General features: G+C 37.7%; 1 protein-coding gene across 1 annotated transcript in view; it reads left to right on the top strand.

Annotated features, from left to right (window-relative positions):
* Positions 1–25344, top strand: part of EVL (Enah/Vasp-like) — a 213842-nt gene that overhangs the window by 1595 nt on the left and 186903 nt on the right. The window lies entirely within an intron of this gene.

Genomic DNA, 25344 nt, shown 5'->3' with positions numbered 1-25344 from the left:
GTAGTATTCCCTGGTGTGAATATACCACAATTTATCCATGTCATTGCTGGTAGATATTTGAGTTGTTTCTGACTTTACTGACTACTAATAATGTTGTGGATATTCCTGTATTTCTCCTGGTGCATTCATATCTGTTGAGTACATAATTAGCAGTGGAATTTTTAGTTCAAAAGATGTGTATATCTTTAGCTTTAATAGAAAATACCAGGTTTCCAAAGTGGTTGTACCAGTTTACACTCCAACAGCAAGTGTATGAGAGCTCCTACTGCTTCGCACCCTTGTCAACACTTGGTATTGTCAGTCTTAACTTTAAGCCACGCTAGTTGAGTGTGAACTGGTATCCCCTTGTGATTTTAATGTGCAGTTCCCTTTTGACTAGTAGAGTGGGACATCTTTTCATGTCTGTTTGGTATCTTTTCAAAGCCCACAGTAGAGTGCTATGTGTCATAGCTTAAAGCAACCTCAAATTTTTGGGCTCAAATGATCCTCTTGCCTCAGCCTCCTGAGTAGCTGGAACAACAGGCACCTGCCACAACGCCCAGCTAATTTTTCTTTTTTTTAGTAGAGATGGGGATCTGGCTTTTGCTTAGGCTGGTCTTGAACTCCTGAACTCAAGCAATCCACCCCCCTCAGCCTTCCAAAGTACTAGGATTACATATGTGAGCCACCATCCCTGGCTAAAAAAACCTCATGGTTTTTTTTTTGTTGTTGTTGTTTGTTTGTTTTTGAGACAGAGTCTCACTCAGTCGCTCTGGGGTTGAGTGCTGTGGTGTCAAAGCTCACAGCAACCTCAAACTCTTGGGCTCAAGTGATTCTCCTGCCTTAGTCTCCCAAGTAGCTGGGACTACAGGTGCCCGCCACAATGCATGGTTGTTTTTTAGAGATGAGGTCTCACTCTTGCTCAGGCTGGTCTTGAACTCCTGAGCTCAGGCAATCCACCTGTCTTGGCCTCCCAGAGTGCTAGGATTATAGACATGAACCACCGTGTCCAACGAAAACCTCATTCTTGAAGGATGCCCTCAGGAAAAAGTCAGTGATCTCCAGAGACTTGATTTTCATGCCCTTGACTAGGTGCCCCAGCGTGGTGACAGGGATCCACTCCTTGACCTTGCCTGCTCCATACATCTGGCATGGCCCCAACCCCAGTCCTGGATGCTGATGTTGAAACCTTCCTTGAGGCCTTCCATTCCAGGGCTCCTGGTGCCAACAGGCCTTCCAGCCATACCAGTGTCATCTGCCATTTGGTGTTTTCTCAGGGAACTCTTCTATCATTTGAAAGCTATCTCATTATCTCTGGCTTGGATGGTTTCTATTGAGATGTCACTTGTCAGTCTGTTGTCCTTTGAAATTAGTCTGTATTTTCCCCTGCTGCTTTTGTCTTTGATGTTCAGCAGTTTTTCTATGCTCTCCATCGTGTGGATTTCTTTTTATTGATAATTGGAGTTCTTAGGGCTTCTTGAATCTGTGGCTTCATGTCTTTCATTAGTTTTTGACGCCATCAGCCATTAGTACTTCAGTTATTGCTTCTGCTTCATAGTCTCTTATCTTCCCTTCTGGGACTATAGTGATATATGTTTGACTATTTCACCTTTTTTCTGTCTTTTCTTTCTTTGTCTCTTCTTTATTCTGTATATCTCCTTCTCCCTTATTTCTCTTTCCTGTTGCATATCATTTGCTATCAAACTTATCTATTAAGTTTTTAATTTCCATTATTATATGATTTTTATTTCCATTTGGTTCTTTTTTGAATTCCCCAATTATCTGCCACAATTATCAAGCTTGTCTTTTATCTCCTTGAACTTAGAATGCATACTTATCCTAAAGTCTATGTCTGATTATGGCAGTATCTATGAGTCATTTCCAGTGTTTATTGGTTTTCATTCATATTGTCCATATTGTCTTCTTAAGTGCCTTGTGGGTTTTTTAATGCATGCTGACATCATGTATGTGAAATCATTTATAGAAATAATTTGAGGCCTAATATGTTTTTCTTTTCCAGAGATAATTAACATTTGCTTTTGTCAAGCAGATGGAGGCACTTAAAATCTGGGATCCCTTAGTGTAATTTCAGGGATCCCAGATTTTTCTAAGGGATATTTCTAAGCTGAGCTACAGTTCTTGTGAGGACAAGCCTGTTCTAATTGCCTTTCTTCTTAGTGTACACCTCTTTACCAGTATCCTCATTCCCATTCCCAATACCAAACTTTTAACATTCCCTTTGGAATTGAAAAATACCCCTAGGAGAAAAATAACACCAAACACTGAACTCACGTAATGAGCCTCTCTGACTTGCCTCCAAGCAGATATTGGTTATATTTCCCCCGGCTTTCCTAGTTCTCTTTTGCTAGACAATTGTTCTGATTTACTTAGTTTGCAGTTAGAAAAACCTCTGATTTTTGCATTTTCAGGGGAAGTTTGAGTTAATATTCAATTCTGGAGATTTATGCTACCAAAGCATAGAAGCTGTGGAGAACTGTAACATTTATTTTCTTATGTTCTGCCCTAATACATTGTTTCTCTCAGTTTGTGTAATTCTCTTGGAATCAAGATAATTCTAAGAATAACTTTTTAATTCTTTTAAATACATTTTATATATAATTATATATAAATACATATATAATTAATTGAAAAATGACAGTTTAGCTCAGGTCATCACTGTAAAGCAAAGGATCTGGGGGCAGGTGTTTTCCTTTTTTCTTTCTGTGTTCACATCTTTCTCCTGTCTTGATTTCCTTAATTGTTTATTTGATAAAAATTACCTTTAACTGGTCCTCTTGAACAGGACATTTAATTTTTTGATCACTCTCAGATCCATTCTTTTGGATCATATAAAAAAGTTAGGAAAGTACAAATGAAAATTCTCAAGGAGTTTTTCCAAAGTGAAGAACCATTTTCTTTTTTAAAGTTAATTATTTTTTATGTACATTTTTAAAAGCAATGCCGACAGTTTAATGTGATTCTCTTTTGCAGATTGCTTTTAGTTAAACATCCATACATCTGTGTTTACTTCTACTTGAAGAATGTAGTTTTAGTAAGTAGATTTAAAAGACTCAGGGGATCTCTTCCTGTTGTCAAGTGATTTGATTTGGTTACTTATAAGCAATCTGATTCACCTATGACACTTTCCTTTTTGTTCAGTACTGAATTTTTTTTTTAATAAAAGTAACATATCCTTTCTCTTGATAGGTAATCTCATAGGAGCACATAAATGTGACTTATTGATAAAAGTCTGAAATGTAATCTCCAAGCTGTTGTCTTTTTGGCGTGTCTCTGATAGTCATAAAGCTTGAGATTAATTCTAACAAACTGAACACTTGAGGCACATGTCTACTTATTTTAGCAAAAAAGTATTGTTGAATCATATTACTCAGGTGAGTAGGCCTGAATCTAAGTTTTTCTTTATTTTCTAGACTACTGCCTGAATCTTTGTTTCCTTTTTCCTAATAACCTAATATATTTTTGTATCTTTATTCAGATACAAAATATATCTTTTTGTATATATTTGTTGCCTGGTACTGGATTAGATGGAGTAAGAAGGTGGAAGGAAGTAAACCCATTCTAACCTTATTGTCCCATACCACAAAAATAGTCCCTGTACCTAAAGAGTTACAGAGATTTACTAGGTCCCTTTCTGCAGCTGCTTTTTAAAAAAACACCGCTCATACATACACAATATGTGATATATTCCTGCTTAAATACTTGAGTCATTTGTCTATTGGGAACATTTCTTTTCTGTGAACGTTTTTTCTATTTGCCTTTTCTCTTTTAAAGATTAAGTATATAAAAGTTTAAAAACTGTTGGCTGGGTGCCTGTAGCTTAGTGGTTAGGGTGCCAGCCACATGCTCTGGGACTAATGAGTTTGGACCCTGCCTGGGCATGCTAAACAAAACAAATAATAAAAATAAAAATAGCCAGGTGTTGTGGTAGGCGCTTGTAGTCCCAGTTACTCGGGAGACTGAGGCAAGAGAATGGCTTGAGCCCAAGTGATTGAGGTTGCTGTGAGCTATGACACCATGGCTCTCTACCAAAGGTAACAAAGTGAGACTCTGTCTCAATTAAAAAAAAATTATGTTAAGTTGTTTTCTTTGATTTTTCCATCATTTATAACATGTAGGATAGCATTTTCTAGAAGTTTGATTATTAGTTTTTTTTTCCTGCTGTACATGTATGGTCAGCCTTCTATATCTGTGGCTTCTACATCTGTAGATTTAATCATCCGTGAATCACAAATATATTTTTAAAAAAGGATAGTTGCATCTATAGTGAATATATACAGACCTTTCCCTTTTTTTTTTTTTTTTTTTTGTTGAGACAGAGCCTCAAGCTGTCACCCTGGGTAGAGTGCTGTGGCATCACAGCTCGCAGCAACCTCCAACTCTGGGACTCAAGCGATTGTCCTGCCTCCTCCTCCCAAGTAGCTGGGACTACAGGCGCCCGCCACAACGCCCCACTATTTTTTAGTTGCAGCCGTCGTTGTTTGGCGGGCTGGGCTGGATTCGAACCAGCCAGCTCAGGTGTATGTGGCTGGCACCTTAGCTGCTTGAGCCACAGGCGCCAAGCCCTTTCTCCTTGTTATTATTCCCTAAATGGCATAGTATAACACCTATTTACATAGCATTCACATTGTATTAGGTTTTAGAAGTGATCCAGAAGTGCTAAATTATAAGATAGGCTGTATGCAAATATACTTTGCTATTTTATATAAGGGACTTGAGCATCATAGATTTTGGTATCTGAGAGGGGTCCTAGAACCAGTCGCCTGTGGATATTGAGGGATGACTATATAACAATTTAAAAAATTTATCCCTAAAAAATTGTCTAGAATATTAGAAGAAAACTGAAATTAGGTTTTTCTTCAAAATTTCTGGTCAGATATTTGACTATATCAGTAGTTTATTTGACAGAGACATCAGCAATGTTTTTCTAGTTTGAATGGCAGTACAGATATCTGGATCCCCAAATCCAGGGGACATGGTTGTAGCTGGTAATGTCTGAATGAGTGAGGATCACCTCTAGTCCTCAGAAAGCGGATGTGCCCCCACCAGGGCCGGCCTTGTATATGAAAGTCATGGTCAGTTTAGCATATCAGCAGGTTTGGTTATGCCAGGAGCCACCTCATCTGGGCCAAGGGCACTTCATCAATCTTGGAGTTATGCAAAATTCAGTGTGATTACATGGTAAGTATAAGATAACACAGTATAAGAAAAACAGTCCTTATTTATCACCCTTTGCTTATACTCACCTACTACAGTTGGGTCAAAATACATTTTAGAACTTAGTGCAGATTGTGAGTAGAGGGACAGTTCAGCTTTGGAACTCTCCATGTTAGGAACAGGAGCTGTAGAAGTTACAGGGGTTCTGAGTATGTGTGCTCTAGGCTGTCTTCTAAGTCTACCTGTTTTTAGGCTGTTGCCATTACCATATTTACCATATGGACAGTAATTTTAATTTGAGCAATATCCTTTTATTTTAGTAATGTTATTTTGAATTTTGCTGGTTTGGTGGTTTTGTATTTAATTTATAATTTATTTTATTTATCTGGTTATACAGGTTGGACATAAAGTTCATGTGCAATTTAAAACAGTTTAACATAGTAAATTGCGCTCAAACTTTATGGACACCCTGGGTCAACATAAGACTTAAACTTAGTTTTATAATTGTATTTGTAATCTGTATGAAAGTAAATTAAATCGATATTGTTCCACATGAGGACTTTAAAGGGAATCTGTACATTACCCAAATTTGAGAAACCTTGCAATAGACTGCAGGCGCACTTCAGGGATATTACATGTTCAGTTCCAGACCACTGCAATACAGCAAATATTGGAAGAAAGTGAATCAAATGAATTTTTTGGTTTCCCAGTGCATATAAAAATTACAGTTACACTATGCCGTAGTTTATTAAGTATGTAGTAGCATAATGTTTAAAAAATGTGCATACCTTTATTAAAAAGACTTTATTGCTTAAAAATGCAAATGAAGTGAACACATGCTGTTGGAAAATGTTACTGAAAGATTTACTCAACTCAGGGTTGCCACAAACTTTGAATTTCTAAAAAACTACAACAAAGTGAGGTGTGCCTGTATAAGCTTGATAAAGAGATTCTGAGTTGTTAAATGAATGCTATACTAAATGTGACGATAACTTAAACAAAAGTTTAAGTTGACTTCAGAGTGGAAAGGGTAGCTGGTTGCCTTGTCCAACAATTGTAAATAAGAGTTTCCTCCTTCCTAGCCTAAATGAACTCCATAGAAATAATTTTCTGGTAGCAATTTTTTTTTACCTACTTATAACATTTTTTTCTGATTTAAATGTGTATATGTTGAATATACAGAATTTAAAAACAGAGGTATAGCTGGGCATGGTGGCTGTAATCCTAGCACTCTGGGAGGCCAAGGCAGATGGATTGCTTTAGCTCAGGAGTTCAAGACTAGCCTGAGCAATAGCAAGACCCCATAGGGTGCCTGAAGTTCCAGCTACTTGGGAGGCTGAAGCAAGAGGATTGCCTTAGCCCAAGAGTTGGAGGTTACTGTGAACTATGATGATGCCATGGCACTCTACCCAGGGCAATAGAGTCAGACTCTGTCTCTAAATACAAACATACATACATACATACATACATACATACCAGTGGTATAAAGAAGACAGTGAAAATCACCATTGATCCTGCTGTTTACAGATAATCACGTTAAAAATGTGGAATAGTTCTTTATCTTTTTCCTATGTAAGCAAAACCTTTTTCCAAAATTGATAGTGTACTGTATATTTGTATTGGACATTTTACATTTAACATATATGCATTTCACCTTTATTTAATACTCTGAAAACTTTCTTTTTTGTTGTTGTTGTTGCAGTTTGGCTGAGGCTGGGTTTGATTCCACCACCCTCGGTATATGGGGCTGGTGCTCTACTCGCTGAGCCACAGGTGCTGCCCAAAACTTTTTTTTTTTTTTTGAGACAGAGTCTCACTCTGTTACTCTGGCTAGAGTGCAGTGGCGTCATCATGGCTCACAGCAACCTCAAACTCTTGGGCTCAAGCAATCCTCCTGCCTCAGCCTCCTGAGTAGCTGGGACTACAGGCACCTGCCACAACATCTGGGTAATTTTTCTATTATTAGTGGAGCTGGAGTCTTGTTCTTGCTTGGATTGTTCTCAAATTCCTGAGCTCAAGCAATTTACCTGCCTCAGCCTCCCAGAGTGCTAGAATTACAGGCATGAGCTACCAAGCCTGGTCTGAAAACATTTTAAATACATGAATAGTAATCTATCAGATAGTATAGTATATTTATAATATATGTTTTAATAGTTTCATAGTATTATTGGGGCTCAGTGGCTCATGCTTCTAATCCTAGCACTCTTGAGCTTTGGAGTTTGAGACCAGCCTGAGCAAGGGTGAGACCCTGTCTCTACTAATAACTAGAAAAATTAGCAGGCTTTGTGGATGGTGCCTGTAGGCCCAGCTAGTCAGGGGGCTGAGAAAAGGAGAAATCACTTAGACCTAGGAGTTTGGGGTTGCTATACAAGGCTGACACCATGGCACTCTAGCCTGGGCAACAGTGCTAGACTCTGTCTTAAAAAAAAAAAAAAAATTACTGGGGCCAAAGGTTATAAACATTTTTAAAAGGTTATTGATAGGTATTAATAACCTTTAATTCTAAATAAGAGAGAAAGTTAATGAAAGGAATTTTAATCCTGTAGGTTTAACTTGGAGATTCTCCTACAAAAACAAAACAAAACAAAACAAAACACAAAGACCTCCCCAAACCAAGGAAAGTCTAGGAATCAGAAGAGAGAAGTAAATGGAGTAAGATGGAGAAGGAAAACAAATTAAAAAAAAAAAAGACAATACTATACTCGGGGGCCAGGCACGGTGGCTCACACCTGTAATCCTAGCACTCTGAGAGGCTGAGGCAGGTGGATTGTTTTAGCTCAGGAGTTCAAAGACCAGCCTGAGTAAAAAGGACAACTCTGTCTCTACTAAAAATAGAAAAACTAGCCAATCATTGTAGCAGGCACCTGCAGTCCCAGCTACTCAGGAGGCTGAGGCAAGATGATCACTTGAGCCCAAGAGTTTGAGGTTTCTGTGAGTTATGACACCACAGCACTCTATCCAGGGTGACAAAGTGAGACTTTGTATCAAAAATAAATAAAATAAAACGAAAAGTAATGATGATTAAAAAAAAAAAAATACTATACTTAGGAATGGTGTAGTTCCACCTGTTTACCAGTGGAGGGAACCCTGGTCCCAATCCTGCTGTAGTTATTGTACCTGAAGGTGAACTGTCTTTGTCTTTTGCACTGGGTGAAAGACATGTACTGCTATTCTGCCTGCAGTTAATGTAGATATGAGAGGGAACTTAAAAAAAAATTCTTAGTTATGGCTGGGCACGATGGCTCATGCCTGTAATCCTAGCACTCTGGGAGGCCAATGTGGGTGGATTGTCTGAGCTCATGTGTTCAAGACCAGCCTAAGCAAGAGTGAGACCCTGTGTCTAAAATAATAGCTGGGTGTTGTGGCCAGTGCCTGTAGTCCCAGCTATTTGGGAGGCTGAGACAAGAGAATCGCTTGAGCCCAATAGTTTGAGGTTGCTGTGAACTATGACGCTACAGCACTAAACCCCAGGGTGACTGAGTGAGATTCTGTCTCAAAAAAAAAAAAAAAAATTCTGAATTATATTTTAAAGTTTGGAGTTTAATTTATCCCCTGTAAAAATGCCTGGAGTTTAGTGTTAGACCTGGATTCTGCCCCAGAGCTGCTACTAATTAGCTGATAGACTTTGAACAAATAACCTTTTATGAGCCTCAGTTTTTCTCAGATATAAATGAGGACAATCCCACTTTCTTCAGAGAGTTTTTGGGAAGATCAAATGAAAATATTTGCGGCTGGGTGCGATGGCTCATGCCTGTAATCCTAGCACTATTGGAGGCCAAAGAAGATGAGCCAGTCTTCCAAGGTGGGAGGATTGCTTGAGCTCAGGAGTTTCAGACTAACCTGAGCAAAAGGGAGACCCCATCTGTACTAAAAATAGAAAAACTAGCCAGGTGTCATGGCAGACACCTGTAGTTTCAGCTACTTGGGAGGCTGAGCTCAAAAAACTAAGGTTGCTATGAACTGTGATGGCACCATGGCACTCTCCATGGGCGACAGAGTAAGAAAAAAAAAGTAATATTATGAAAAGTCTTGTGTCTGTGAAGAAGATAAACCCTGGAAAATCTGGGATAATTCTGATTTCAAATATTGTGTCCTTTTGTCAAATTGCTATATAAATTACCTTCATATGTGATAAGTTTTTGGTTTAGAAACCACAGTTGCTATTGATGCATTAACTTCTAAAAGAGATTCACAGACATTTTTCATAAAATACATGAAGTAGAACTATTAAAATAAAGATAAAACAGGAGGCATGTTATTTTGGGGGTAGAGGATTTAGATTAAGAAATAGTTACCACAGTTAAGCACACTTAGCTGTGAAATTCATGGAAGCCATGGCAAAAAGGGAAACATGAGCCAGTGTGCCTTTCATTATGTAGTAAAAGAGGGACATACCTTTGTATAGCTCTAAAGACATGTTTACTAGGATATTTAAGAGGCAATGAACAATGGACCTTATGAGAGCCTGATTTTAGTAGCCTCTTACATACCTTTGTCCTTTTCCCCATATTATATATTTGTCCTAGGCCTCTTTAAATGGTTCCAGTACCTTTAAACTTTCTGTGGGTCCTGTGTGCCTCCCTGCTGCTTTTGTGGAGCTGTATTTATTGATCTAATCATTTCTTCCTTCTCTCTTAAAGAATTCTTAAGTAAGAAAAGATCTGATGAAGTAAACCATAGAAGTTGATCAAAGTCTAGGTGATTCCTTTTCCTGTTTACCTTGCTAACTTAATAACTTCAAATCTTAGTTTAACTGTCATTTCCTCAGGGTGGCAATCCTTGACCCTTAGTCTAGCTGAAGGCCCTTTCTATTAATTGCCTTTGTGGTGTCCTGTATTTTCTCTTCTATAACTGTATGCATGTAATTACTTAAATTTTCCCTTCTGTACTATAGGCTTCATAAAGGCAGAGATTATGTCTGTTTTGATCTCTGCTAGGTCTCTAAAGCCTGGCACATGGAGTCACCTAGCAGATGCTTAATAAACACTGACATTGCCGCCGATGCCTAAAATAGATAGTTTATTATGGCATTCATCCTAGCTTGGCATGGATCCTTCTAAGCATTCTGGGTAGACACCCCTAAATAGTAGATGCTAGCACCCAAGTAAAAGCTGTTTCATTGAGTGCTTAATAACTTAATGCATTACTGAGTTGGTAGTGATTTAGTCTATTGTATCCATGCTGCTACCATGAGACATGATTTGTTTGATGATATGGGGGTAGATTTTTTTTCCTATTAAATCTTCCTAAGGATATTATCCTCTGTAACTGTTAGTTCATGAGAATCCTGGGGGGAGAGATATGTGTATATGTGTCCTTTCAAATTGGAGATCCCTAGGCCCCACCCTAAACTAAGATTTGAAATTATGAAAATAAATGAATTCTTTTCTTTCTTTTTTAAATTCGTAGACTTTATATTTTAGAACAGTTTAAGATTTATAGGAAAACTGAGCAGATAGTACAGAGAGTGCCCATACACTTCCTCCACACCTACAGTTTCCCTTATTATTAACATATGATATTAGTGTGGTTCATTATTATTCATTAAAGTCCATAGTTTATTCAGGTTTCCTTTGTTTTCACCTGATGTCCTTTTTCTGTTCCAGGGTCCTATTCAGAACAGTATATTACATTTAGTTGTGTATCTATTTAGACTCTTCTCGGTGGGGATAATTTCTCACACTTTACTTATTTTTGATGTTCTTGACTATTTTGAGAAGTAATGATCAGGTATATTGTAGGATACCCCTCTATTGGAATTTGTCTGATTTTTTTTTTCATGATTAGACAGGTAATAAGTTTTAGGGGTGAAGATCACTTCCATTTTAATACATTGTATATATCACATTGAGGGCATACTATCAATGTGACTTAAGTTCCTGTCTAAAGTAGTTTGCCAGGTTTCTTCACAACAAAGTTTCATATTGTACTCTTTTCAAGGATATCCCTATGCACAGCACACCCCTCAGGAGTAGGGAGTTATGTTCTTCTGATGAATGCTTTTGACATTTTAATAATGATGTACTTATTTTCATGAGCACACCATCCCTGTAGTGTTTTAGCTGTATTTCCCAGAAAACTGTACCTAGGATAAAGACTCACATGAGAGGATTTTGGAGGTGAGTGTTACCCCAAGAAGCAGGAGTGAGGGAAGTGGAGAGAAACAGGGAAAGAAGATGAGCCAGTACAAGCATTTATTATGGATTAGGCCACTGGTGTAAGCTGCTCATTACTTACTTCCACAGGCCCTGACCTGTGGAGAATACACTTAGCTATACTCTGTCAAAGAGCCGCCCCAAAGGCCCCAAAGGCCACCTGTACCTACTGGCGTTGGGTACTGAGAGGGTTCCAAGAGTGAAGCTGGGAGAAGACTTGCTTATTTTTGTAACTAAATAAAAATAAGTAGATTCCCGCCCCCCCAAACCCCCCGCCAGTCTTTTCTCTCATTGCTTCTCAATTTTCAAGCATAGCAGGAAAGTTTTCTCCATTTCCAGGTTGATTTCAGCAGTGTTTTTTCTAATACTTGTATGGTTTCTTTTCTTTTTCAAACATTTAAATCTCTAGTCTATTTGGAATTTAATATGTGGTTTGGAGTTAGAATCAATTTTATCCTTTTTCATCCATTATTTAGTTATTCCAGAAATACTTATTAAAAGTCCATTTTCTCCCAGTATTTCAAGATGCTGTCTTTTATTATATATGATTAATTAGAACTATTTCTGGATTTTCTGTTCTGTTCCATTGATCTATATTTATCCATGTGCTACCACCTCACTTTTAATTAAAGAGGCTTTCATATTTGGTAGGGTTAGTACTCTCTCATTTCTCTGATTTAAAAAAAAAAGATTAGGTAAATATTAACAATACCACTCATGTTAAATAGTTCATAACAAAAATCATGAGCAGAGTTTGGGAAATAGTGTTTTAAACAAGGCAATAAATCTAGACTAACATGATTTGGGCATCCGTGCACCTTTTGAGGAGAATTCTCATTTATGATATGATGATACTTGTGCCTTTTATTGTGAATCTTCAAGGAGACATGAGTGAGGCTAGAGGTATTCATAGGCAGCATGACTTTTCAAGATAGGATTGTCACACGTACACACACAACACACTTATGAGTGGGAACATAATTGATATTGGAGACTTTTGCCTTGTAAAAAATACTTAGAAAACTATAGAAAGTTTGATTCAGAAATTTAGAGTTCAGCCCACACTACCATCAAAAACACTTAAAAAGTGTTTCATCTCCCAATCCCTAGAGTCAGGTACCTACCTCAAATTGTTAATTAATCTGGAGTAAGGTGTTGATTTGTTTTAAGTTTCCAGGTGTTTAAATATGCAGCCTAGTACTGAGGGCAGGACCATGTCTGGTTTATTGAGCATTGCAGTCCTCATATCTGTCAGTGTACCTGGAATGTTGTAAGCACTTATAAATGTTTGTTGCATAACGCATAAGTCCCCTCGTTTCTCCGATGAGAATGAAGAGGCTCCAGAGGTCATTTGCCTCGGGCTTACAAGTTAGTGAGGTAATAGGGACATAAAGCCCAAGGTTTTTATTTGTTTGTTTTTTTTTATTGCAGTTTGGCCAGAGCTGGGCTTAAACCCGCCACCCTCGGTATATGTGGCCGGCACCCTACTCACTGAGCCACAGGCGCCGCCAGGCCTGGGGTTTCTTGTCTCTCAGTTTCCCCACCCCCCACACTTTTCCTCTTTAGCTACAGACAAAATAAATAAGAACTTTTCCTGTCTTGACTCATGTGCTGTCCAATTTTATGGCCTCAACCCTAGCTCCTACTCGGTACAGAAAAAACATGGGAATAAGCCTTAGACTTTGTGGCAAGATAATTGGGCTATTTTGAAATGTCAGCCGGTGTTCTGTGTCAGCCCACCTCTGGGGGTTGGGGTGGGATAGAGGAGAAAGAAGCAAAGGAACAGGAACCAACATCCCTGTGTTATCCATTATGTACCCGGCTCTGAGCCTAGGAGTTGACACTTACTAACCTTTTTTGGAGGGAGATCCACAACCTCAATTCTAGCAGTAAAACATGTCAGGTTCCAGAGTACTTGATGACATTACTTTTGATTAATGCTTTATTTTAATTAGGATTGTATGGATTTCTGTTAGCAGTGATTGCAAATCTATCTTTTCCCACACCCCTGTCATCCAGTGTTGATTTTGGTAGTCCTCAGGAAAAGATCTGAATTTCCAAATGGCAGAAGTTGTGGAGACCAAGTGGAAAAAACTTGACTGATGAATGATATACATAAGAAAGATCCCCCCAGTTTAGTTTTAAACAAAGTTCCTGATTACGTTATACTGGAATGGGGAATCTGCTCTAGCAGTTGTTTATCAGGTTGTTTGGACCAGTCCTACTAACAACAAGAAAAGGTAAAAAATTTAAAAAGAAAATTAGTTTGAAGGCATAAGAGAGGGATAAGGCAGAAAGGATCTACAGGATCAAGGTTTGGGAAAGGGTAGAAACTCAAGAAGGGTAAAATTTGGCACTATTTATTTCCTGAAGCAGTTGTTATTGCTGAAGTTGTCACCTGAAAAGATGATTAGAAATTTAGATTCGTGGGTCTGAGGAGATAAAAATTGGCCTTTAGAGCCTGCCAAGGAGAAGGAGCCTTAGTAAGTGCCCCACATTTTTCGGAAAGGGTCTGCTTAAGAGTAAGGGTGAACCAGAAATAGACTGTTCCTCACAGACACTGAAGTACTGCTTTGAATCAACTCGGTATCTGATTAGATTAAGGTGATGCAAGGGTTCCTTGGGCCCTTGACCTACCTGACTATCAGAAGCAAAAATAAATCCTCCCTGAGATACATGGCATTACTTAGGGCTTTGAATTAGCTGTAAAATTTTCATATATAATGATTGGCACCCAATCAGACGTTATCAGGTATGTGAGAAGATATAACTTACCTAAAAACCAAGAGCCACTGTGGCTGGTCTAAAATTTTAAAATTCTTAAAGGAGAGAATATAAGAGTAAATCTTTGTGACCTTGAGTTAGGCCATAGTTTCTTAGAAATGGCACCAAAAGCACAAATGATCAAAAAATATATCAATAAATTTGATTTCATCAATACTAAAAACATTTGTGCTGCAAATAATACTATCAAGAAAGTGACAAGACAACCCTCATAGTGTGAGAAGGTATTTGTAAATTGAATATCTGATAGTGAATTTATATCTAGAATATATAAAGAACTTCTAATGAGTTACTGTGATTTGAAAGTTTATTTCCTTCCAAAATTCATATGTTGAAATACCACTCCTGAGGTAATGTTATTAAGAAGTGAGGTCTTTGGGATGTGATAGATGATGTCTTGAGGGCAGAGCCTTATGTGTAGGATTAGTGTCCTGATAAAAGGTCTTAGGGAGCTTCAGCTTGTTACACCTATGTGGGAATGTTGTGAGAAAGCTGCATTTATGAAGAACAGGCCCTAACAGACATTGGACCTGCCGTGCCTTAATCTTGGATTTCCTAGCCTCCAAAACTATAAGAAATGAATGTTGTTTATATGCCACCCAGTTTCTGGTACTTTTGTTATAGCAGTCCAAATGACCTAAGACACAACACAATAGTAAAAAGATAACCTGGTTTTAAAATGGGCAAATGATTTGAATAAATACTTTCCCAAGAAAATACATGTACACAAATGACCAATAAACACTTGAAAAGATGCTTAGCATCATTAGTCAAGAGGAAATGCAAACCAAAAACATTTTATAGGACGGTACATGTAGCTCAAGGAGTAGGGTGCTGGCTCCATCTACGGGGCGCGCGCGCGTGCGTGTGTGTGTGTGTGTGTGTGTGTGTGTGTGTGTGTGTGTGTGTGTGTGTGTGAGAGAGATGGGAGGGATGGGGGTAGGGGGTGGATGGCGGGTTCAAGCCCAGCCCTGGCCAAAACTGCAAAAACATTTTATACTCAGTAGAATGGCTAGACTAAAAAAGACAGATAATAACAAGTGTTGGTTAGGGTAAATAACCCAGAGGTGGGGAACCTTTTCATGTTGGAAGGCTGCATTAATTTAGCTATAATCAAAGAAGGTCCCATTCAAGAAACTTCAATTAGATATACTTAAAAATGTGTGTTATTTTGTAAAAATCTAACTATTGTGTACTTAATAATTTCAAAAAATGAAAATTCTTTGTTCATTTTAATGTTAACTAATCTTTTAATGACTTCATTGTGTCTGCTTTTTGTTGGAAAGCATTTGAATATTTGATTGCGGTATGGAGGTCTGCAGTTTCAGTTGGTCCTCTATAGGTCATTTGTGACTTTAAAGGCATCTTGATCTGGGTTAAGTTGGTGAATGTAGATTTGCAGCAGTAAGTGGTTGGAAAAGAAGAAAGCATTTTTCCATGTTGCTGAAGGTGTGAGTATTCATTTTTACATATTTCAGGTGGATTTTTTTAGCATCAATGACCTTAAAATGTCATCTACTGACACTCAATTCCATCAGTAGTTTTTCGTTGTTATTGTTTTTTTTTTTTTTTTTTGAGACATAGTTTCACACTCTGTCACCCTGGGTAGAGTGCCATGACATCAAAGCTCACAGCAACCTCAAACTCTTGGGCTTGAGCAATCCTCTTTCCTCAGCCTCCCAAGGAGGGACTACAGAGGCACAGTCCCATGCTCAGCTAGTTTTTTTTTTTTTTTTTCTGTAGAGACAGAGTTTCACTTTATTGCCCTTGGTAGAGTGCCGTGGCATCACACAGCTCACAGCAAACTCCCACTCCTGGGCCTAGGCAATTCTCCTGCCTCAGCCTCCCAAGTAGCTGGGACTACAGGCGCCCGCCACAACGCCCAGCTATTTTTTTGTTGCAGTTTGGCCGAGGCTGGGTTTGAACCCGCCACCCTCGGTGTATGGGGCCGGCGCCCTGCTCACTGAGCCACAGGCGCCGCCCTAGTTTTTCTATTTTTAGTAGAAACCAGGGCGGGGCAGAGGGCCTGCTCTTGCTTAGGGTGGTCTCCAACTCCTGAGCTCAAGCAATCCACCTACCTTGGCTTCCCAGTGTGCTAGGATTACATGTATAAGCCACTGCACCTGGCCTCCATTGGTAGTTCTATAGGTGCCTTGGTGATAATAACTAGATGAGGCTGACATGCAAATTTGAGTGTGATGTTGTGATTCTCAAAGTCAGTAAACCTTTCATTGCATTCTACAATTAATAGATCTATAACAGCTATGCGTTCCTAAATGATTAGCATATATCAGCTGGCTCATCAGTAACCTTTGCTATCTAGGGAGAATGTACCTCAGAAATTTCCTTTTGAAGAAGTGTTTTAGAAAAAGATAGCTTTTTTCCAGAATGTTTGAATTTTTTGTGCCACATGTATAGACTAAGTTTTACCTTGCAAAAAAATTCAAGTTGTTTTGACTTGACATAATTACAGAAATGCTGCATTCCTATATACATCTTTTAACAGTTCACATTGCTGATTCTGTCCTTAATAAAATTTATCTATCTGTTCTCATAGAGATAAAATTTTGGCTGATGCCTATCCCTGTGATAACCAATGGTAAGGCAGATCTACAACAAATAACTCACTGTTCAACCGTAGCATGTTACAAAACTGACAATGCCATGTTGTGTTATGCTTATAACTTGTTTGCAAAGTGTCACTTAAAATAGTAGCTTTAGCACAGAGATTTTGCTGATGCAAAATACAATGGAAATAAGTGAAAGCATCTGGATATGTTAATATATTTTTTTACCTGTGCAATAAACCCTAAAAGTTTTCCTGTCATGGAAGGTGCACCATCTGTACATACACTCACTAAATTTGCCTAATTCAGCCCAACTTCACTACATTTATCTCAGAAGTTGTTGAAGATAGCTATTCTACATGCTCTTTTCACAAGAGTGCCTAAAGCAAGTAACTCTTCATAGCAAAGATAATCTATTATGACCTGAATGAAGTATAAAACCTGGGCCAAGTCAGTAATATCAGTTGATTCATCCAAAGCAATCGAATAATATATATTTTCCTTTTAAAATATCACATGAAGTTGTTCTGTTACATGAAAGGCTATTCATGCTGCCAATTAGTTATGGTTCTCCTTGAAAGAGAGTGTTGTTTGTACTTTGAAATGTTACCAGGGACAACAGTGCTTTCTTTTCACAATTTCTACGTCACCAACTGGCTTCCTTTTTTTCCTGAGTGTATAAGCTATTTACTTTATAAGTTGCTTCAGTGGCATTAATTCCAGGTTTTATTGATGCTTGAAAGAAGTGTCTTTGCTTTTGCTTTTCATCTTTTAATTTCTGCAATACAACCTTTTACACCTCTCCATCTAATTTAAAATATTTATGGTCTTGAGGGTGTAACAATGCTGATGAGCGCTGAATTTTTTTTTTTTTTTTTTTTTGAGACAGAGTCTCATTATGTTGCCCTGATAAGAGAGTCGTGGCGTCACAGCTTCAAGCAACCTCTAACTCTTGGGCTTAAGTGATTCTCTTGCCTCAGCCTCCCAAGTAGCTGGGACTACAGCTGCCCACCACAACGCTCAGCTATTTTCTTGTTGTAGTTGCCGTCGTTCGGCAGACCCAGGCTGGGTTCGAACCTTCCAGCACCTGTGTACGTGGCGGGCAGCCTAGCCGCTGAGCTACAGGCACCAAGCCAGCATTGAATTTCTTTAATGTTGATATTGCAGTATCATATAGTAAGCAAATCATCTTTAGCAGAAACGAGATAATATTATAGCTCCCAGTCCTCATTAAAAATCTATTTTATTGGTCTTCTTTGACATGATGGCATTAAGCAGACAGAATTCAAAAATAATGTCACTGGAACTGGAACATATTCTTCTTAGCAAAGTATCTCAAGAATGGAAGAAAAAGTATCCAGTGTACTCAGCCCTACTATGAAACTAATTTATAGCTTATATGAAAGCTATAAGCCAATTATAACCTAAGAATATGGGGAAAGGGGAAAGGGAGGAGAGGGGAGGATGGGTGGAGGGAGGGTAATTGGTGGGACCACACCTACAGTCCATCTTACAAGGGTACATGTGAAATTTACTAGATGTGGAATATAAATGTCTTAACACAATAACTAAGAAAATGCCAGGAAGGCTGTGTTAACCAGAGTGATGAAAATATGTCAAATGGTATAAAAAACCAGTGTATTGCATTAATGTACACAGCTATGATTTAATAAAAAAAAAAAAAGAATGGCACTTCAAATAGAAACATAGTGCACATTTGTCAAAAGCCTGATAACATACTAGTATACTTGACCAAGTGAATTCTAACTAACCAGCCTCACGTAGTAGTGGCTCCAGTCAGGCAGAGAAAGTTAGAACTGAATCATGAGCATAGCACCTATCAGTTTAGCCTTTAAGGTTTACTAATGTTCTAATCGGTCCAGTCAATCTAGGAGGATTATTTTATTGAAACTTATTTTATTCTTTAGTATTTTAGATACATTCATTTTAAAAATAAAAGCATAAAAGATGCCCTACATATGCATAAATGTATTAAAAAAACATAAAAGATGAATAAAAATGTATTAGTAAAAATAAAAAGATTCATTCTGTAAAATTTGGATTCAGACAAAAGGCTGTACTTAAGGACCTAGAAGACTACATGGTCCTTACGGCCAAAGGTTCCCCACCCTGGGGTAATCCTTACACGTTGCTTATGTGGCTATGATGATAAACCTCACATATTAGAACCCTTGTACGTTGCTAGAACAGTATAAAACGATGCAGCTACTTTGGAAAACAGTTTGGCAGCTCTTCACAATATTAGACATAGAGTTATCATATGACCTAGCAATTCCATTTTTTAGGCATGTAACTAAGAAAAATTCAAACATATGTCCACAAAGTATTTATACATAAATGTTTGCAGCATTATTCATAATAGTCAAAAAGTAGAAACAACCTAAGTGTCCACAAACTGATAGATAAACAAAATGTGGTATATCCATACAGTGGAATAAAAAGTAATACTGATTTAAGTCAGTCTTCATTATTAATATGCATTACATTTAATTCATTACACTTTTGCTCTCAACTACTTAAAATGTCTCCTCTGTACTTTGTTAAATTGATAATACTGGAATCTAATTGGTGTTTTCTTCCTAAATTTCTTCAGGATATTTCTGTGTCTTTCTGGACAAAGTCATGACTCCATAGCATAGTATGTAAAGTCTTGTATGAACTGGCCTCTTTCTGCCTCTCTGGATTAATCTCGGCTATTTTCCTTATTATAAGGAATCCACCTTCACACGTTCTATGTAAATCTTTTAGTTTGTATATGATATTCCTCCTGATTGTAGTGCCACATTTCAAGTTATCAACAGTCACATATGGACCAGCACAGATTATAGAACATTTCAGTCACTGTGGAAAGTTCTCTTAGGCAGTGATGGTCTAATACATGACATAGTAAACACTGAAATCAGAGTTATGATCTATGACAGCATTTAGCCAGTTTCCTCTTTTATACCTCCAATTGTTAGTCATTCTCTGGATATGAAGTAGTTTACTGAATTGCTAAACCAACCCTAGGTAGCTCTTCTTTCTTATATTCAGCTAGTATTTGTGTCTCTGAAATTTCTAGTTATTGGTCCAACTTTTACATAATTCAAACAGCACCCAAGAATTAGAATATGGCAGTCATTTTCCCAAAGTTTACTTTTCCCTTCCCTTATATAACATGATCAAAGTCATCTTTGATCAGGCAATTGAAATTAGCTTTTTTAAAACTCCTGTTAATGTTGATATTTTGACCTCCTTCCATAAATCATGAATGTTCTTAATGGCATCTAGAATGATGTTTTCTTTGCAGAAAGTTTTTTATTTACTTGGCTTGGATCTATCTTCTGACACATTTTACTAGGATATCAACAATGTTCAATAAAGTTCTGAAACCTTGCTTAACACTAGAAGTTATTTTCCAGTGCGCTCGCTCTCTCTTTTTTTTTTTGAGACAGGGTCTCACTCTGTCCCCAGGCTAGAGTGCAGTGGCATCATCATAGCTCACTGTAACCTTAAACTTCTGGGCTCTAGGGATCCTTCTACCTCAGCCTCCTGAATAGCTGGGGCTATAGGTGTGCACCACCACATCTGGCTTATTTTTCTATTTTTTGTACAGATGGAGTTTTGCTTGTGCTCAAGCTGGTCTCAAACTCCCGAGCCCAAGCAATCCTTCTGCCTTGGCCTCCTAGAGTGCTAATATTACAGGCCATGAGCCACCACATGCAGCCATATCTTCTTTTTTTAAGGCTGCATAATACATAGTATTATACTGTAAATATACTCCATATTTTCTTTATTCATTCATCTGTCAGTGGACATTTGGGTTGCTTCTACTCTTAGCTATTGCAGATAATGCTACAATGAACATCAGTGTACAAATATCTCTTTAAGATCGTTCTTTGGATGTGTTCCAGAGATAGCACACATACACACACACACACAAACACAGAGCTGACCCTTGAACAATACAGACTTAACTCTCTGTGAGTCCACTTACTTACAGATTTTTTTCAATAAATACAGTAGAGCCTCTGTGAATTGACCAGCCAAGGGACTGAAATAAACTGGTCAACAATTCAGAGGTGGTCAATATAAGGAAATAGGCCTTAGTACACGTGGTGCATGTCCAGTCTATGAAAATTAGTTCAATTTAAGGAGGTAGTCAGTGTAGAGAGGTGGTCAGCTATGGAGGTTCTACAGGATATTGGAAAAGTTTTTGGAGATTTGTGACAATTTGAAAAGCCCTGAAGATGACTGCCATCGCTGAGACAGCAAGACCACCTTTTCCTATTCCGTCTCCTCCTTTGGCTATACAGTGTGAAGACAAGGATGAAGATCATGGTGATCCACTTCTACTTGATGAATATACAACAAATACATTTTCTCTTACTTGTGATTCTTTTGATAACATTGTCTTTTCTTTGATGTACATTCGAGTGAGATACAGTATATGATACATAAAAAACAATACATGTAATATGTTTTAACTGACCATCTGCTATCAGTAAGGCTTCTGGTTATCAGTAGGCTGTTAGTATTAAAATTTTGGAGAGTCAAAGTTACACACAGATTTTTGACTGTTAGATCAATTATGTATATATGTATGTGTGTGTCCAGTGATTGCTATATCATATAGTAATTCTATTTTTAATTTTTTAAGGAACCTCCATACTGTTTATCCTAATGGCCATTTTATATTCCCACCACCAGTGCACAATAGTTCAAATTTCTCTGCATCCTCGCCAATATTTATTTCCTGTTCTTTTGATAGTGTCATCCTAATAGTGTAAAGTGGTATCTCTGCAGTTTTAGTTTGCATTTCTTTTATGACTAGTGATTTTGAACATCTTTTTGTATGCTTGTTGGCCATTTGTATATCTTTCTGGCAGAACTGTTTTTCAAGTCCTTTGCCCATTTATATTAATTGGGTTATTTGGTTTTTTTGTTGTTAAACTATAAGAGTTCTTTATGTGTTTTGGATGTTAACGATGTTAACCTCTTCACATGTGTAAGATTTGCACATATTTTCTCACATTTCGTAGATTGTCTTTTCATTTTGTTGATAGTTTCATTCGTGTGTAGACATTTTTAAATTTGACATAGTCTCATTTGTCTGTTTTTGCTTTGGTGTCATATCCAAGAAATCATTTTAAAGTCCATTATCCTGGAACTTTCCCCCTGTGTTTTCTTTTATGAGTTTACAGTTATAGGTGTTATGTTTAGGTCTTTAATCCATTTTGAGTTAATTTTTATTTATGATCGGAAGGTAAGCATTCAGCATCATTCTTTTGCATGTGGATATCTAGTTTTCTTTTCTTTGTTGAAAAGATTTGTCTTTTCTTCATTGTACTCTTCAGCCCTTGTTGAAGATTATTTGAGCATATATGCAAGTGTTTATTTCTGAGTTTTCTTTTCTTTTCCCATGGTTGATACATTTCTCTTTATGCCAGTACCTCACCATTTTACTGTTGCTTCACAGAATGTTTTGAAATCACTAAGTGTGAGGCCTTCAACTTTGTTCTTTTTCAAGATTGTTTTGACCTGTTTTGTTAATTTCTTCTACATTATCTAATTTCTTGGCATATAATAGTTTACAGCAGTTATTTAGTTATTTGAGATTCCATATAAATTTTAGGATTTTTTTTTCTATTTCTGCAAAAAAAGCCATTGGAATTTTAATAGTCATTGCATTAAATCTGCAGATTGCTTTGGTTGGTATAGTTTAACAACAGTAAGTTTTTCATTCTACAAGTAGCACAGGATATCTTTCCATTTATTTGTATGTTCGAAATCCTTTTTTTTTTTTTTTTCTGAAACTAGTTAATTAGAGAGAAGAGAGAAAACAGTAGAGCAAGGAGTTCAATCTGTAACCGACTTCAGTGATCAACTAAGGTAACTCACTACCTTTGGATTAACTCTGCATCTTTGATTTCTTTTAGCAGTATTTTGTAGTTTTCAGTGTACAAGTGTCTCTCCTTCTTGCTTAAATTTTATTCCTAAGTATTTTATCCTTTTTGATGTAGTAATGGGATTGTTTTCTCAATTTCATTTTCACATTGGCCATTGTTAGTGTATAGAAATGCATCTGGTTTTTGTGTTGATTTTTGTATCCTGCCATTTTGCTAAAGTAGTTTGTTAGTTTTAGCAGCTTTTTTTTTGTGTGTGTGGGCACATGTGTGTGTTGAATCTTTAGGGTTTTCTATGTGTAAGATCCTGTCACCTGTGAACATACACAGTTTTACTTGTTTCTTTCCAGTTTGAGTGCCTTTTATTACCTTTTCTTGTGTAATTGCTCTTGCTAGGACTCCCATTACTATGGTTATTTTTTGTTTGTTTTCTTTTTCTTTTTTTTTTTTTTTAGGAGATGGGGGTCTATTCTGTTGCCCAAGCTGGAGTGCAGTGGCACAATCTTAGTACCCTGCAAACTCACACTCTTGGGCTTAGGTGATCCTCCTGCCTCAGCCTCCTGAGTTGCTATCGGCACATGCCACCATGCCTAACTAATTTTTCTTCTTCCTTTTTCCTGTCTTCTCTTTTCTTCTTCTTTTCTTTCTCCTCCTCCTCCCCCCACCTCCTCCTCTTCCTTTCTTCTTCTTCTTGTGATTAAGGATCTCACTATGTTGCCCAGGCTGATCTGGAACTCCTGGCCTCAAGTATCCTCCCCCTTCAGCCTCCAAAAGTGCTGGAATTATAGGCATGGGTCACTGCACCTTACCTAAGTACTACGTTGAATATAAGTTGTGAGAGTAGGCATCATTGCCTTGTTCCTGATCTTAGAGGAAAAGCTTTTAGAAAAGTTTTACACCATTGAGTATAACATTAGCTGTGGGCTTTTCATGTTGATGTAGTTTTTATTTGTTGATGTAGTTTCCTATACTCCTGGGTTTTTTTAATCATGAAAAGGTATGGAATTTTGTCATATGCTTTTTTTTGTGCATCAATTGAGGTGATTGTGTGTTTTTTGTCCTTTATTCTATTAATGTAGTGTATTACAGAAGTTGATTTTTATATGTTGAACCATCCTTTGATTCCGATTTAAGTCCTACTTGAACATAGTATATAATTCTTTAAATGTGCTATTGAATTCAGTTTGCTAGTATTTTGTTCATTACTATTCATCAAGGGTATTGATCTGTAGTTTTTTTGTGTCTTTGGTTTTGGTATTAGTATAGTGCAAATCTTATACAATGAGTTCAAGAGTGTTCCTTTATCTTCAATTCTTTGGAAGAGTTTGGAGATTGGTGATAATTCTTTAAATGTTTGGTAGAATTCTCTAATCAGGTCTTCTGTCCTAAGCTTTTGTTTATTGGAAGGTTTTTCACTAGCGTTTCCATAGCCTTGTGAATCATAAGTCTGTTTAGATTTTTTTATTTCTTCATGATACAGTATTGGAAGGTTGTATGTGTCTAGGAATTTGTTAATTTCTTTTACATTATCTAATTTCTTGACATATAATAGTTTACAGCAGTTATTTATTTATTTATTTATTTTGAGACAGAGTCTCACTTTGTCCTCCTTGGTAGAGTACTGTGGTGTTATAGCTCACAGCAACCTCAAACTCTTGGGCTCAAGCAGTTCTCTTGTCTAAGCCTCCCGAGTAGCTGGGACTATAGGCACCTGCCACAATGCCTGGCTATTTTTAGAGACAGTCTTGCTCTTGCTCAGCCTGGTTTGGAACCTGTGTGCTCAGGCAATGCGCCCACCTTGGCCTCCCAGAGTGCTAGGATTATAGGTGTGAGCCACTGTGCCAATCTTACAGCAGTCTTTTATATTCATTTTATTTCTGTGACATCAATTGTAATATCCCTGCTTTCATTTCTTTTCTTTTTAATTAAATTAAAAAAACATATATATATATATATATATATATATTTTTTTTTTTTTTTTTTGAGACAGGGTCTCACTTTGTTGCCCAGGCCAGAGTTAAGTGCTATCATTATAGCTCTCTCTCTCTTTTTTTTTTTTTTTAGAGACAGAGTCTTAGTTTGTCACCCCTGGTAGAGTGCCATGGCGTCATAGGTCAGAACAACCTCCAGCTCTTGGGCTTAGGTGATTCTCTAGCCTCACCCTCCAGAGCATCTGGGATTACAGGCACCTGCCACAATGCCCAGCTATTTTTTGTTGCAGTTTGGCTAGGGCCGGGTTCAAACCCTCCACTCTTGGTATATGGGGCCGGTGCCCTGCTCACTGAGCCATGGTACCGCCCCATCATAGCTCTCTATAGCCCCAAATTCTTGGGCTTCAGTGACCATCCTAAGTGGCTGGGACTACCAGGTACATGCCACCACACCTGTCTTATTTTTTTGTAGAGACAGGGTCTTGCTGTTGTCCAGACTGGTCTTGAACTGCAGGGCTCAAGCTATCCTTCTGACTTGGCCTCCCAAAGTGTTAGTTAGGATCACAGGTGAGAGCCACCAAGCCCAGCCCTCTCATTTCTAACTTTAATCTAAATAAGGATTTATCAATTGTGCTGATTTTAAAAATTTTTATTTATTTATTTATTTTAGAGACAGCATCTAACTGTCACCCTCAGTAGAGTGCTGTGGCATCACAGCTCACAGCAACCTCCAGCTCTTAGGCTTAGGCAGTTCTCTTGTCTCAGCCTCCCAAGTAGCTGGGACTATAGGTGCCCGCCACAACACCCAGCTATTGTTTTTGTTGCAGTTTGGCTGGGGCCGGATTCA

This window comes from Nycticebus coucang, chromosome 9, assembly GCF_027406575.1.
Source record: "Nycticebus coucang isolate mNycCou1 chromosome 9, mNycCou1.pri, whole genome shotgun sequence".
Taxonomy (NCBI): Eukaryota; Metazoa; Chordata; class Mammalia; order Primates; family Lorisidae; genus Nycticebus; species Nycticebus coucang.
The sequence above is the reverse complement of the archived record's forward strand: the minus strand, read 5'-3'. Positions and strand labels throughout refer to the sequence as shown.